At 48.9% G+C, this 14056-nt stretch overlaps 1 protein-coding gene across 1 annotated transcript in view; it reads left to right on the plus strand.

Moving 5' to 3' along the window:
* Positions 1 to 12258: 12258 nt before the first annotated feature.
* WDR47 (WD repeat domain 47) overlaps positions 12259 to 14056 on the plus strand; it is a 62082-nt gene continuing 60284 nt past the window's right edge. The window contains exon 1 of the mRNA XM_090048741.1: positions 12259 to 12514. The gene's annotated coding sequence lies outside the window, so the exon portion shown is untranslated. The remainder of the gene's footprint in view (positions 12515 to 14056) is intronic.

Below are 14056 nucleotides of genomic sequence, written 5' to 3' on the forward strand. Positions count from 1 at the left end.
AAACAGGCGTGGGCAATTATTTTGGCTTGAAGACCACTTAACAAGTTTTAGTAAGCTGTCAAGGTCCTCAAGGGTCCCCTGCCCCCAGTTGCCATCTTGCGACTGGAAGTCCCACCCCCTCACCCCTGACCTTTGCCTAGGGTTACTATACATCCGGGTTTTCCTGGACATGTCCTCTTTTTTTGCGTCCCCCCCCCCCCCCAAATGCTGTGTCTGGGCAGCTTTCTAAAGAGCAAAATGTCTGGATTTTTTGCTGTTCCTCTGTTCCCCCAGGCCAGCTGGAAGCAGCAGGCAAGGTGATTGGCTGTCAGGGGTTATGTGACCCTGACAGCCAATCACCTTGCAATAGAGCATAGGAACAACCAAAAACAGCCAGGGGGAGGGAGGGATGAAGAGCAAGATAGTAACGTGGGAGCTGCTTGGGCAGCAGGGCTGGGGGATGGGGCTGTGGGTCAGGAGTGAGGGCCACCAGCAGGGCTGGGGGGCCAGGGGACTGTGGTCAGGGGTGAGGGCCATCACTGGGTAGGGGAGGGGGCTGTGGGTGGGCAGTTAAGGACACCAGCAGTGTTGGGTGGGGCAGGGGCTGCAGGTTGGGGATGAGGGGCACTGGCAGGGCTGGGAGGAGCACGGGGCTGCAGGTTTGGAGTGAAGGGCACTAGCAAGAGGGCAGGGGTTGTGGGTAGGGAGTGAGGGGCACATTAGGGCTGGGTGGGGGGCAGGGGGCTTGTGGATTGGGAGTGAGAGGCATGGGTGATGAGATGGGTGACTGCACGTTGGGTGTGCAGGGCACTGGCAGTGCCAAGGGGCTGTGGGTTGGGACTTAGGGGAGCCAGCAATATGTGGAGAGCACTGGCAGTGCTGGGGTCAGTGGGTCCAGAGTGAAGGGCTGGGGCTGGGGGATGGCTTGTGAGTGAGGGGCAACAGAATGAGCAAGGGCAGAGCACTGCCATGTCACTGCCCCCTCACCATTATATTCTCCTCCCCTCCCTGCCCCCCTTCCCTGCTGCTGCTCCCTGTGACAGATGTCCTCTTTTTTGGACTTGGAAATATGGTGCCACTAGAAGTCCTTCTCCTTGTCCCCAGAAGTACTCCTTCTGGGAGAGGGTTTGCCATCTTGGAACTGGAAACAAGTCAAATGATGTATTAAAAATCAAACATTGACAATAACATTTTATTTTTAAAAAAATATTTTTGTCCCGATTTTGTCCATTTGTGTTGCGTATATAGAGGTGATTGCATAATACCTCAAAATGAAGTCTTACTCTTGTGAGGGGTGGGTATAGGGCTGTTAGGGGCTGTGGGGTGTAGGGGTATGTGTGGATTTGGGTGGATGGACATGGGGAGGTTTGTGGGGATGTGTGGGGGGGGTATGGGGTTTGTGGGGAGGGGGAGTGTTGGGGGTGTGGATACATGTGTGTTGTAGGGTGTATGTGCACATCAATGAGCAGGGCTCCCCCTAGAGGCACATGGGTGTGTGTGTGGGGTGCAGTATCTGTGGAGTGTGTGATTGTGTGGGGGAGGGTGCAGTTGTGGGATTTGCAATGGAGGGTTTGTGAGAAGGGTGGGTTTAAACTGTAAAAGTATTTAAAAAATAAATTTAAATTCAGGTAAGTATAGATTACAATTCAGAATAAGATTGTTAATTGTTAATTAGATTCTTACCATGTCCTGCCACCACATGCAAATTTGGGTCCAGCAATGAGCACATACTGTTGCTGGCTCTGAAGCTTTTGCAGGGTGTTCTCTGGTGCATCGTTTCCATATATGTGGGCAGATGAACAGGTGTTCTGTAGTGTGAAAGTCTCCTCCACATTGGCACATGCCGTTTGCATCCTTGGAGTATTCCCACAGTTGCATGTTAGCTTTAGTCTTGAACCCCTGTTCAGAAGCAGTTCAAGCTTCTCCATATTGACCAATCAAGCTCTGTGCCTGTAAGATATTTTTCAGTTTTGATATTCATCCTAATTACTTTGTGGATCACCTGTAATCATGACTCCCACATTTTCACTTGTGTGATTGTCAGTGTTTCATTCAGTGGCTGTATTAGAGAGAGGACATTTTTCTGTGATTTTAATCTACTGGGGGATGCAATGTGCCCATGAAGTGGTTGTCTGCTGGCTTTGATCTGACAGGTGTGTTCTGTTTCGTTTGCTGCTGGTCTCCTGAGGTCTGGTGAATTCCAGTGAATGGGTGATGACTATTGACATTAAGACATTAAGTAACACATCTGGCACTTTTTTGTTCAACATAGTGTATAGCTTCTTTGTATGTACCTATCTTTCCCAAACCAGGCATGTATATTCTGATGCCAAATAATAAAAGTGCAAGCACAGTAGGTTAATTAGATTAATTAAATTTTAAAAACCAGGTGCAGGAATAACTAGTTAATTTTTGCATTACAGGCAAAACAGAAGGATCTAAACTTCTACTGGGAAAAATAGGAGCCACACGTGTTGCGCCTAAATATTGTAGTTGGTACTGTCATGGTAGAAAGAGCCTACCAAGATGACAGAAATAAATACTCATTTTTCACCTATCTAATGGACCAAAGTGTGAATTCTTCAAGAACGTGGGGAACTGAGTAGGCTTAGAATAACAACAACAGAAACAATCCCCTTTCTTCAAGTGCAAAACCTCCAAAAGTTAAATATTTGGCCCCATTCATACACAATTTTAGCAAATATAAGGATAGTGATTGTTTTCCAGAAAAATCAGGATTCAAGTCCATAGGAAAGCAATGTCATAGCTACTGAACCAGTTATGTATATAGTGTTTAAATAACCTCATGAACAAGGATTTCTTCTCAGGCTCATATTAAAACTTTGTTCATAATTGCATTGGCAATGTTTGCCAAGTCAGCTTTGGAAAGCTTGAACTCAGTGCTAGGTATTTGCTTAATTGCATTACTTCATTTTGTTGTGTAGCTGTTTTTTTGGGGTTTTTGGACACTTTAACGTGGCACAATTTCCTCCTCTTGCTAAAACAAAATCAAGTGTTAAGTTAAAAAAAATGCACAGATATACAGCTAATTCCTCACATATTTATGCAACTCCAAGATATCTTTGAATTTAAGACATCTCCGCAATAATTAGATTTCATTCATGGAAAATTACAATAAATTTATAATTTTTCGTATATAGAATGTAATTATTGGAGGATTGTCTTGAAATAATTTCCTACTAACATTGCACCAGAGGGGGCAAGTGGCAAGGAAAGTAGCAGTAGGGGGGCAGGCAGAGGGGAGACAAGCAGTGGGGGGAGGGGGGGGTGACCTGACCCCTTGCTCACCCACCTGCCTCCCCAGTGCCTTGTACCCCCTGCTGCCTGCCTCCACCATTCACCCCCTTTCCCCCCACTTCCCCACTTGCCTCTGCTAATCCAGGCGCAAGAAGCGGTCCAGAGCCATTTTTGCCGTGCGCTGCAGGGAACCTTATTTAGCTGGGAACAGAAGCAGCACACAGGTTCCTGCTTCCAGTGCTTTCTCCCTGTCTGGCTCCCCTCTCCCTCCACCCCATTTACCCCACTGGCCAGCAACAGGTGCTGAATGGAAGAACCTGCACACTGGTGCCACTCCCCCAGTTGAGCCAGGCTTCCTACACAGCCATTCCTTTCAGTTTTGGGCAGGACTGATTCTAAGACTTCCCCAATGCATGCCTATGTCAGCAGCAGACAGCAGCAGTACTGCACACATTCTTCTTTCCCACATATGCTGAAATGTATATATTTGATCTCTCAAACAGAATAGAAGCTCTGTAGGGAAACACCTTTGAAGAGGACTGACTACAAACAAGTCAAAGCCACCTCTGTAACAATAGTTACGGCAGATTACTGGAGTTCTAGCTTTTGACCTAAAGCCCGCTCCCTGAATCCTGCCATGAGAAGAAAGCACGCTGAGTACAAACTCAAGAGATTTTTCATTCAGTATACAAAGGAATAATCTGTAGGTGAGAGAAACTGGCTCTAGGATGTTTTTGCCATGTTGGCTGCTTCGGGGAATGCAGTTTTAGCCTAATGCTAGTAAAGTCAGTCTGTGGCTTCCAAAAGAGAGGGTTTTTTTTTTAAAAAAAAAAAGAGAGAGAGAGAGAGGTTATTTTTACTTTTCATTCACAAGGATTTTTTAATTAATATTTTTGTAATTAAGAAGTCAGAACATTCCCACCTGAAAACATTAATTCTAAAGAAGGAACATTTTTATTTAAGTTACCTGACTATTAAATCAGGGGAAAAGAATGCTTATTCATACATTTCAACAGCATACTGATGTTTAATGGGAAGCTACTTTCAAAGATTACAGCAGATTTTTACATTCACACTTGTCCTACTGAGATTCAGAATTGTTTTGACTTATACCATGATCAAGCTTGCTAATCAAGAGAAATATAAAGGTGATTAAGAATTAGATTTGTTTTGTAACCCCATCTGTGCTGAGATGAGAATCAAGGTATTCATATGGGTCTTTTCCAATACCATTCTACCAGATTTATTTTTAAAGGAAATATTAAAACTTGGGTCCTTGCAGGGCTCTGCCTATTTATGTCTTGTTGGATACTTAAACAGCTTTCTTTTTTTGCCACCTGATTCTATTTTCATGAGCTAAGCAAGCAAAGCAGCTTGAAGAATGGCAGGCATAAAAAGTGACCTTGAGAGCCATAATCCTTTCTGGCTACCCTGTCAACTGCGTTTAGCTAGCTAAGCTTTTCAAATCAGTAAATTCTGAATATTTTCCATTAAAAACAATGTAAATAACCTCATTTCAGATATAGGCTTTACAGTATCTGTGTTCTAACCAAAAAAAAAATCACAATTTAATTTTATCTAGAGGTAAACATGACCTCTCTTGAAAAGGAGCAGCATGCTACCATGCTCAGATCAGGGCTGCTGTGTACAGTGACGTACATGTATTAGACTTACCAACATTTACCAATGTAAAATGGAGAATACATGCCATAGCTTATCCAGAAAGAAGCCAAACAAATAATACAATCATAGAAAATTAGGGTTGGAAGGGACCTCAGAAAGCCATCTAATTGAACCTGTTGCTCAAACCATAAACATTCCCAACTAGATCATTCCAGCCAAGGCTTTGTCTAGCCAGGTCTTAACCTCCAAGGATGGTAACTCCACAACTTATCTGGGTACCTAGTTCTAGTGTTTTGCCAGTCTCCTAATGAGAGAGTTTTTAGTTGGGGATATCTAACTTAAACTTCCTTTGCTGCATCTTGAGACCATTGCTTCTTGTTTTGTCATCTGCTACCCCCAAAAACAGTCTAGCTCAGGGGCAGGCAAAACCGGGGGTTACAAGAAATAATGGCCACAAGCTAGAAGAGAGCAGATTTAGATTGGATATTAGGAGGAACTTCTTCACAGTTCGAGTGGCCAAGGTCTGGAACGGGCTCCCAAGGGAGGTGGTGCTCTCCCCTACCCTGGGGGTCTTCAAGCGAAGGCTAGATGTGTATCTAGCTGGGGTAATGTAGGCCCAGCACTCTTTCCTGCTTATGCAGGGGGTCGGACTCGATGATCTATTGAGGTCCCTTCCGACCCTAGCATCTATGGATCTATGAATCTATGGCCTGCCAGGCACTTTCATCCACCCTGCAGCACCCACCAACTAATTGTAACCTGCCTAGCCTTTCTGCCCGTGAGAGTGAGGTGCCCATGTATGCACACCCCACAACACACCCTATTGTGCTTCACTCCCAAACTCATGAGTGGAAAGGTCCAGCCCAGCCAGCAGCTGCTTCCAGGTGGGGCTGCTGCTCCTGCCACTTCTGCAGCCATCCCAGGGGGACCTGCTTGGCTTCCTTGGTGTCCTGCTCATTCCAGGCAGCAGGTAGGGAAGTGGCAGGCAGTGGGGGAGCTGCAGCTGGGTGGGGGCAGGGAGCGTGGGACTGGGGTTGGTGGCAGCACAGAACCCATGCCCAGGGGAGCGTGGAGTTCAGGTGGGCAGGGTGTGAGTGTGATGGAGGGTGAGGGGAGAGACCCCCACATGGCACGCAGCTCCCACTTCCTCTAGTGCTGCCATGCAGTGCCCCTGCAATAGAAGCAGGCTGGGCAGGCTGCACTCCTTGTCCCTATGCTCAGTGCTGGCCAGAGCTGAACACCACTGGGTGCCAGTGCCTAAGCAGGGCACAAGCACCTCTGCCTGCTGCTGCCGACAGCAGGTGCTGATTGCCATGTGGGGGGAGTGTAGGGGGTCCACACACCCCCATCCTCCCTCACCCCACAAACCTTATACACCCACTCCCACAACCCCCCACACACATACACTCCACAACATACTCTATGCCCCCATGTGCAGCCACACCCCCTCATAAACCCCCCACACTCTACCATACAGCCCCCCACATCCAACCTAAACCACACCCCACACACACAATATACAAGAGTAAGACTTTATTTTTAGTTATTACACGATCTCCTTTATGTACAGTATGCAAACATAGTTTCATAGTTTCTAGGCTTGGAAGGGACCTGAGCAGATCATCTAGTCCGAGCCCCTGCCATGGCAGGAAAGGGTACTGGGGTCAAACAACCCCAGCAAGGTGTACATCTTGCCTCCTCTTAAAGACCCCCGGGGTAGGAGCCAGCACCACTTCTCTTGGAAGTAGGTTCCAGATCCAATTTATTATATAAATCTACATATTTTTGTAATAACGTTAAAATATTATAGTAGGTATTTGACTTTTAGTATATGATTTGGGTTTTTTTCTGGTTCCAAGATGGCAACCCTCCCCTCCCAAAGGAATATTTCTGGGGGTGGGTGGGGGGCCAAAGGGAGGAACTTCCAGTTGCCAAGGTCAGGGGTTAGGAGTGGGACTTCTAGTCCCAATATGGCAACCAGGTGGTGGGGCAACTGTCAAGGGGTAGGGCTACCCATGCGGCCCTCAACAGCTCACCAAAACTTGTTAAGCAGCACTCCAGCTGAAATAATTGCCCACCCCTGGTCTAGCTCCATCCTCTCTGGAGCCACCCTTCAGGTAGTTGAAGGCTGCTATTAAATCCCCACTCAGTCTTCCTTTTTCTAGACTCAGTAATCCCAGTTCCTTCATAAGCCATGTGCTCCAGTCCCTGAATCATTTTCATGGTACTCCATTGGACTTTCTCCTATTTGTCCATACCCTTTCTGTAGTGAAGGGGCCCAAAACTGGACACAGTACTCCACATGTGGCTTCACTAGTGCTATATGGAGGGGAAGAATCACTTCTCTCGATCTCCTGGTAATACTCCTACTAATCAAGCCCAGTATGCCATTAGCCTTCTTCACAACAAGGGCACACTTGGCTCATATTCAGCTTACTGTCCACTGTAACCCCCAAGTCCTTTTCTGCAAAGCTGCTGCTTTGGCCATTTGGTCCCCAGCCTGTACTGCTGCAGTATATTTAACTTAAGTTAAAATGTTTTGAGTTGCATTTAACAACAGGGCTACTTTAACTTATAGTTCTTCTAAGGCATTCAGTTACTTTCCTTTCTATCTTCTGATGAGATCCATCACATTCAACTCCCATACAGTCAGTGTCAGGTGGCTGCATAGGGACACAGTGTAAATTGCATGTTAATAAGCAGGCATGAATCCAAGGAAACCAAAAAGGAAGTCAAGGGAGTCATGTAATCCATGACAGAAAATTATGAAAGGACTGAGCCCTAACTCTTAAGTGAGGCAATTCTTTGGACCTGGCTAATTCAAATGTCATGCTCCCCATGGGCTCCAGAGCTGCTGCCTCCACGACCAGAAATATTGATCAAGTTACAGAGTCTTTAGGAGGAGGGCACAAAAGTGAAAAATGGAGATAACAACTCTGCACTAAGATGCTTTATGAAAAACAAATCCTCCCTCTTCTTTTCCAAACTCACTGAATATATGGATGTTACATACATTAATCAATAAGTTATCCTTGATGGCTTTGCTGCCCTTGCTACAGAGACCTGCACAAGTTTCATCTAAAATATTCCCTATGGTAAGTGAACGTTATGTATATACAGACCAGCATGCATATAAAGTAACCTAGCTTTTTATGTCTCTGATAACCTGTTATTAGAATCTTTCATCAAAACTAAAAGCTGGGGAAAAAAAAAAAGTATTGAGCAGAATCCAGCAAGCAGTTTTGCTTAATCCTTCCTACAATATCACAGGTCTAATTCTCAGTATAACAAGATCTGGCAAGACCCTACAAGCCTATCCACTTACTTATTAAAATAACCTGGATCCAGATTTTCCCTTGTTGGCTAATATTTTTATTCTTTGATCCACCTCGAAACTGGAACTGCATGCTGAGATAAACAAATATATACTTTTATTGTAGCTTCTGTAAGCAACTCTAGCTTCTATGCTGGTATGTTAGCCCTAATCCTGAAAATTTGAAATCAGTAGAACCGCTTGCATGACTAAATTTTGAGGAGTAAAGACTACTTTATTTTGGAAATCTTTACATCAATAATGCTTGAGTAAATACAATATATGTTACAGGAAAAGAGTATTCTTGGAACAAAAATGGACTAAGCCAGGGCACTGGCCCTTTCCATATAGACAGTGACAGGTCCTGCAGTTATGTGTATTTAATGGAAGGCACATGATAGACCTAGTAGATTTCCCTTGTTACTCTTGTGCAAGTTCAGTTTTGTGAAATTATTTTTAAGCATGTTTCATTCTAGCTGACAGTTCCCACGGCTGCCTGAGCTACAGAAGGCTGTATATCCTGTTCTTAAAGGAGATCCAAGATATTAAAAGCAATTTAAATTGCATTGCTGTGGGGCAAAATGTTGAACTTCCTACCGTAATCCTGTTTCCACCCCTCTGACCACACCCACAGCTGTGCTGCATATAGAAATTAATCTCCTTTGCAAGGATGAACAACTCAAAACGATCTAGAGCAGGGGTCAGCAACATTTTTGGGCAGTGACAAACACCTGCAATCTCAACTTGTAAGATGTTGGCCAAAGCCCTAGCCCTACCCCTTCCCTGCCATTCACCCTGAGGCACACGTGCCAAACAAAATGCCTTCATGTGCTACACTGGCACCTGTGCCAGGGGTTGCCTACCCCTAATCTGGAGCCATCCTTACACTGGGCTTTTATGCATATATATGGTCCCCAACAATTAACATGTTAATTACATGACAAATTATAAAGTGTCACATGTTGAAGCAATTTAACATGTGGGGATTTTGGAGATCTGTAACAGAATTCCTCAGATCCCATCTCAGGTTTTGGGCTGCACTGGGAGTGCACTGGGAGCCTAGGAGCAGGGGGCTGTTCTCAGATCTCAGACTCCCTGTGCACCTAGACATTTAAAGGGTGCGTGTGCAGCCCAAAACCTGGGAACTGTTCCCTGATCTTGAGCTTGTTGTGTGCTTGGACTTCTGAAGGGCATGCATACAGCCTGGTACAGGGAAGCCAATGCCCAGTGTTGGGATATTCATGTACCTTAAAACTTGCCAGTGCATAGGGAGTCCCATATTGAAGACTGGCTTCATGGTGCTGGGTGCCCCCACTCTGTGGGATAATTAAATAGGTTTGCAAGCAGCCCAGCACCAGGGAACTTCTCTTCCTCGAATGTCTCGCATGGTAGGATGTGTGATTTGGGACATCCCATCCCATGATTAAATTAACATTTGGAGGGGGCCTAAGTATTTGTCACTCAGCCACCAAAGTGCCCTCTCCCATAGGTGAGGTGCTATGGGGTATATATCTTTAATTACATATATATACGCCCCCCCCCCACACACATATATAAAGTTACCATTTTCATTCTGTTCTATTGCTCCCTTTCAAAAAGTGCTAACAGCCACTTCACACCCCTTCCATGATACCATGTTTTTGCAAAGATTTTCTCACTGAGAGCTTAAAATACTGACTTTCCATTTAAAATGTATGTATGTATGGAGGGGAACAGCCTAACACATTAGCCATCATAAAACTTTTGTGAGGACATTAAGGTAAAAGCCAGTATGAAAAAAAACTGTTACCTGTGTTTCTTCTAATACATTGGCTTATTCAAATAATATTGAAAATTGAATGCATTTTTTACAATTTTTGCTGACTCTTTTTGCATTTCATTTAATTTGGACAATTAAAGTGGTTTGTTTCCTACTTTGGTCACTTCTGGCTGATCATAGGCACTCCAACACTGCCGATGTATTAGGGAATGTTTACATTTTTTAAATGGGGTCAACTTTGTTTTAAAACTCATGACATTTACCATCAGTCAGCCGCTACAACATCTATGGAAACTAAGGGTGCTCAGGATTTGACTGAAAGTTTTACATGTAAAAACAAGGATTCAGCATACCAGAGAGCCATGTTAACTTGTGATGTGATGGTGCGCTTTAATCATGCAGAATCAATTAATTCCCAAACCTGAAAGCACCTTTATATTGTTCTGTTTTCCCACTCCATGTATTAGAGAATTGTTTAAGGTATTCTGTTTTGCAAGGCTTGGACATGAGAAATGGCTGGACAGCCCCCGTGTTCTTGGTACAGACTTAAAAAGAATGTTCTGCAATAATACTTGAAGGCAGGGGTGTCAAACATGGCCCCTGGACTGTGTGCCTAGAGTCACTCCAACTTGGCTTCCTGGTTGCTGGTTGGCTACTGGAAGTTGGAGATGTGGCTAGTCATGGGCATGGCCTGCTGCAGAGTCCTGGGCCTAGTGGACGTGGCTATTGGCAGCAGGCAAGTGACTGAGGGCCAAGATCAAGGCCTTTGCACTTAGGGTTTCATGTAAGTTGCCTGCCTGGATTTGGGGAGTATCTAAAGACCCAGACAGATGAGTCTGAGAAAAAGGAGACCTGCCCCATGCTAGAGCCACACACATGAATGACTGGTGCCTCCTGCAACTGGGGGGGGCACCATTTATAGGTGGCAGCATCAGCAGGGAGTGGGGATTGCCTGCAGATGTCAGTGGCAAGTGGCAACCACCTGCAGAAGCCAGCAGTGGCTTCAGCGACAGCCAATCTCAGCAGGGGAACATGCCCCCCATGCCCTATCTACACGTTACCTATGGCCACACAGACTTGGCATTTGGACTCTGCTTAGTCTAATTTTGGAATTTGAGTATTGGGCTTTGCCTAATTGATTTTGGAACTGATTTGATCTTGAAAAAGATTAGCAAAAAAACCCCCAGACAACCACAGCCCTTGGCTACCCTGTGGCCACCTGGCCTGCTGACATTTGCACACCTCCACCATGGCTAGCGGCTCCTTTGCCTGCAGCCACTTGCCCTGCTTATGCCACAGTGGCCTGAGCCTCCACCACTACCACCACAGGCTGGTGTTGTAGTAGCCACAACAGCCACCCCATGAGCTGGACTGGCCCACTCAGAGCCTTATAGCCCAGATGGGGCACCCAGTGGGTTGGACAGGTTTTAAGGCACTCTTTTGCAGCCCGCTACGCTGCTATGGCTGAACAAAGGCAGAGCTAGTTGCCAACCGGTTTATGCCAATGTCACAATAATATCTAAATCCTGGAAATCTTTGGTGATGTACAATTTGCCGTTATATATTACGTACACTCAGAACATACCAATTCCTTCACCTTTCCACAAAGCATGAATGACTGGTGTTTCCTGAGACTGGGGAGGGCACAGTTTGTAGGTGGCATTGAGGGCAAGCAGGGACCACCGGTGCAACATGTTGATGGGGTGGTGAATAGGGACTGCCTGCAGACGCTGGTGGCAGCGAGGGTGGGGGGGCTGGTGGCAACTGCCCACAGAAGGTGGTGGCAGCAGCCAATCTTGGCGGGGGCACATGCCTCCTCTACGTGTTGCCTATGCCACAAAGCACTGACAAAGAGCTGTCTCTGAACACTGCCATCACACAGAAGTGTATTTGGCTCCCTCCGAGAGCTCCAGCGGGCTCCAGCTCCCCCGAGCCTCTGGGCAGCCAGAAAACAGATTTGCTGCAAGAGGGCAGGAAAACAAAAATCCCGGGCTCGCCTAGCCTGGCCAGACGGGGTCGCCAGCCGGGAGCCTCAGGGGACCGGGGTTGTGACAGGCCAAGGGGCAGCTTCATTCACCCCGGCCGGGAGCAGCGCCGGGGCTGCAAGCGCGCCTGGGGATTTGTCCCCAGCTAAGGCGGGGAGAGGCAGCACATCCTCCCTGCCAGCGTCCTGGGAAGCCCTAGTGCAGCGAGCGGCGCCCCCGAGGGCACCCACCGCCGCCCCGCGTCCCCACGGGCGGGTGCCTTGGCCCTCGAGCGGCTGCAACGACCTCGCCCCGCCGCCCCGCCCTCCCCCGCGGCAGCTGAGCCGCCGCCGCACCCCGCCCCGCCCAGCCCTGGCGCGGGGACTGGATGGGAGGGGCGGGGCTGGCGGAGCAGCGGGGCAGCGCTGCGATTGGCGGAGTCGCTTGACAACCGCAGTCAGCGGAGCCGAGCTGATCGGTTGGGGCTGGGGCTGAGGCCGGGGCCGGGGCTGGAGCCAGGCACCGAGGCCGACGCTGGCCGCGAGTCGCGCTCCGCCGGGCCGGAGCCCGCCGCCATTTTGCTGCCGCGAGGGCTGGGACCGCCGGGGCCCTGCGCAGGTGAGTCCCGGGGGGCGGGATCCCGCTGCCCTCGCCCGTCGTATCGGGGCCGGTTCCCCGCATCCTCGGCGACGCAGGCGCTTCCCTTTGTGTCTCCAGCGCTGACACAAAGGCGCGGCCGGCCCCGGCCCTCGTCCCTCCTGCCGCGCCCGGGGGCCCTGGAGGCCCGGCTCGTTCCCCTCAGGGGCTCCCACGCGCGGCGGCGCGGAGACCTGCCCCCCACCCCCGCTGGCGGGGTCCCCCGGAGGCCCGGGGCGGTGGCTGACACCGGGGCGGCTCTCACCATTTCCTGCGGGTTCTTGGCGGCCGCGCGCTCCATGGGTCCCCCCCCACCCCCCGCGCGCGTATGTCGTCGTGTACACAAAGCTTGTCACAGACAGCGCTGACAGCGCGGCCGGGCAGGAGCAGGGAGTCGTCGTCGGCCCGGCGGAGGTTGGCACCTTCTAGCCTGGCGTTTCTCAGCCTGTGGGGTGTGACCCAAAAGCAGGTGGCAAGAATATAGGGAAGGGTCGGGAACAGCCTTTAAAACAAAAATGGATTGGCGCAGTTTAAAAATGGATTCTCCTTTTGAAGGAGAAAAACGCGGATTTCCCCTGACAGAGGTCCAGCCTGCAAGGAGCTGCTTGGGGCTGGGGGGAGCGGGAGGGGGTGCCACGGGCAAGCGCATGTGCACGCGTGGATGTGGCAGCCAGGGAGTGTGGAAGGCAGCTCCCTGTAGGTAAGTCTGTGAGGCATAGACAATGTGCCAGGGGGGTGGGAGACACAGGCCTGCCCTCTGCCCCACTCCCCTTCCCCCCAGGTAGAGTTGTAGCCTGATGACTGGGTACAGCCGTGGCTGGGACATGGTGGCAAAGCCCTGGCACAGCGCATGAGCAGCTGGCAGCAGGAAAAGGTGAAGGCAGCTCCCATCCCTGTCCATTACTCTGTTACTCCAAGCGCTGCTGGTGGCGCAGCTGGCACGGGTTCCAGCAGCAGCAGTGAATCTTGCTGCCCCACTCTCCCCTCCTATGTCAAGTTCCACTGGCTGGGCTGTAGCGGTGGCTCCCGTCTGTGCCGGTCCAGCAAGGTTGCAGCTCTGTGCCATCTGTGAGTGCACAAATCTGGGTGAGGGCATATGGTCCCCCCCTGTGCCACATAGTGCGGGGCTGGGCCTGGGGGTTGGGGGCAGCAGGTTGGGTGTGAGGGGCAGCAGCAGGGTCAGAGGGCTGCTTTCTACTTAAACTATTTAATGTGTTGGGACTGGCCATGGATGTTTACAAACGGGTCCTGGTACAGAAGAGGTTCAGAACCACTGTTATAGACCAGTTGAGTCAGGGATGCCTAACGTAAGCTTTTGTAAGCAGCGGGCATCTGCTGAGGTCACCTGTCAGCTGTAAAATATAGCCAAAGGGAAAGGCTAACAGGCTGGCTGGCTCTCAAGCTGCAGGCCGCCTGCTTTGCCTCTGGATTCTCTGCCTAAGGGTTGAACCATAGACTGCAGCGATATGGATATAATGAAATGCATTGTAACCTTCATCCTAGACCTGAAATGCAGGAGGTGGG

Source organism: Crocodylus siamensis, chromosome 5 (assembly GCF_052110815.1).
Source record: "Crocodylus siamensis isolate JL-2025a chromosome 5, ASM5211081v1, whole genome shotgun sequence".
NCBI classification, from domain to species: Eukaryota; Metazoa; Chordata; order Crocodylia; family Crocodylidae; genus Crocodylus; species Crocodylus siamensis.